Source organism: Benincasa hispida, chromosome 1 (assembly GCF_027475165.1).
Source record: "Benincasa hispida cultivar pf3 chromosome 1, pf3_genome.v1.1, whole genome shotgun sequence".
In the NCBI taxonomy this organism is placed as follows: domain Eukaryota; kingdom Viridiplantae; phylum Streptophyta; class Magnoliopsida; order Cucurbitales; family Cucurbitaceae; genus Benincasa; species Benincasa hispida.
The window spans coordinates 25,470,475-25,473,055 of record NC_143478.1 but is presented as its reverse complement, the minus strand read 5'-3'; positions in this window follow the sequence as shown (position 1 = coordinate 25,473,055).

Here is a 2,581-nt window from a genome sequence, read left to right as displayed (position 1 = left end):
TCTACTATTAATGACGTTATATAATAAGACTAGTCATTTTGTGGTCTAGTCTTATACAAACTCTTTGTATAGGATTTCTTCACTCACATACTCCACATGAATGATCAAGATCAGATCATTTGTAGCACTTTATAATACTTGTAACATCTACAAAGTGGGTCGTATTCGTAGTGTCACCAAAATAAGGTACCCAGCTTTATCCATCTACTATAGATAGTTTAGGTTATCATTTAAACATGATCCACCTATATGTCTCTACATACGTGTTTAAATTATATAAAATAACTTAGGATCTTAGTTTATTGGATTCTGTAAATGCTCATAAAATAATAATTATTTTATTAATAACAATTTGTTTGTACAATGTTTACAAACTACAAGAATACGAGAGAGATTTAAAACAGCAATCCCAACAATCTTCCACTTGTCCTAAAGCTTAGAGAGCCAAATGTACAATACAAATAAAGTACAAAATACAATAAACTAAAGCATACACCATACCCCAGTAATATCTTCCACTTGCCCTAGACAATATGTCACATGTCCCCTAGGCCTAGACTTTATAGATGTCCCTCGAATACTTTAGCCGTAAAAGAGTAATATCTCTGATAACTTGTAGAAATACAAGTTACTTATACCGTTTTATTTAGATTATGCGGCAAAAAGAAGGGAAAAGTTGCGTCGACTGTATAGAAATTGGCTTAGAAACGCGAAAATTGTAAAGTGTCGTAAGCACACCCGCTAACCCCATTGCGATGGCAAAATGGAATGTCCAAGTCTTTGTTTTGCAGGAAACAGGTCACCGCATGCGAAAATCACTCGAGGACAAAAATGAACAATGCATTCATACTGCATGCGGCAGGCAATTGGGAACGAAAATGAACAACGCAATTGCAGCGCATGCGGCGATCGATCATGGATGCAAACGATCAACACATTTGTACCACATGCGGCAATCGATAAAAAGATCAAAGCAATTACACCGCATGCGACGATCGATCATAGATGAAAAGAGCGACGCATTTGCAAGGACTTCTGAAATTGTACAGCTTTTCTGTTGTACGATTTTGACAAATTAAATGTGGAGCAGAACAGACATTTCAACCAAACCATGGCAGGAAAAATCAACTTTTTAGAGCGGGACCACTGATGTAGAAAGTGCCAAGGTCTATAAATAGCTACTTCAAATTCAAAGAAAGCAGCTGGTCTGAAGAGACAACTTAGAGAAAATCTGGGATAAAGACGAGACAAGACCGAAAGGTAAGTCTCTGAGCAAGCAATTCATTCCCATTCCCGAAGAAGAAGCTCTGTGCAAGGATCATTTCTACCTGGAAAACAAGCCTGAAAAGGAAGTTCTCCACTCCATTCCTCCCACACGCCGGCAAGCACATCGTCTCCGATCGGGATCCGTGTCAAGATATTGACACGCTTTCCTTATCTGTTCTTACTTTCTATTCATCAACTGTGTTCATCTCTAATCTTTCATTCATTGTCTGTAACAAACGCTTATCTTTAGATTTTAATATCATTATCATATTCATCATCATCTCTCTATTCTTCACCATACATTCATCATCCATTTCCTTCACCATGTATCACTAATTCCCAGGGTAAAAAGGAAGGATTAAGCGAGTAAGTTAATCTTTGTTGAAGAAATCGGCTGAGTTTAGCTAAAGCATGCTCAATGACATCTTCATCTGTGAGAGCAGAAGTGAAGATATTATTCTGCCTCTCGAAAGAAGGTTGGAAGAATGCGTTAACTAAAGCGAGAAATATTTCCAGCGATGGAAATAACCTTGCATTCACCACGTTCATCTCTGTTTCACCATAGACATATGGGAACGCGGCCGATCACTGAAAGGTGTAAGCCAAGGGAAAGCGAAACCTTACTTATGTCCTCAATAAGATTGACGAACTTACGATGTCCTTTCCCTCAACCCATTCTCTTTCTGACACATTTCACAAGACTTGCCACCGCATTCATCAGATACTTTTGCACATCTTCACAGTCAGTCCTCACTTTGTATATTTAATTGTTTATTCATTTATTTGTTACCGCATTCTACTTTACTTCCGCATCTTATTTTATCACCGTAATTTATTTATCATCACTTTTATTTACCATCGCATTCTATTCTTTATTGCATTTTACTTTTAACGCATTTTACTCTTACCGCATTTTATTTTCCCAACATAATTCATTATTATTTTGTTTTCCCGATTGCATATATCACATCAGTATCGCATTAATCACCGCAATCCCCGTGTTCGACCTCAGATCACTCTGAGAAACTTGCGTTGGAAATATACTTGGTTCCAGCGTAAGAAAACTTGTGACACGCGCATACTACACGAGTGCATACTATGAAAGCATTTAAACATCACCGCGTACATCATTTAGAACGTAGTATCGCATATTATCATTATCGCAAAGCGCATACGTCTGCCTCCCCCAAACTTAGAGAGTAGTAGGGATCTTTGCCAAAAAGCTAAAAACAAACTCATTCAGGAATGCGGTAGAAGATGTTTGAGCAGAGGTTTACACATAATAAAACTGAGACTGTCAAACTTTGAAGAAGCT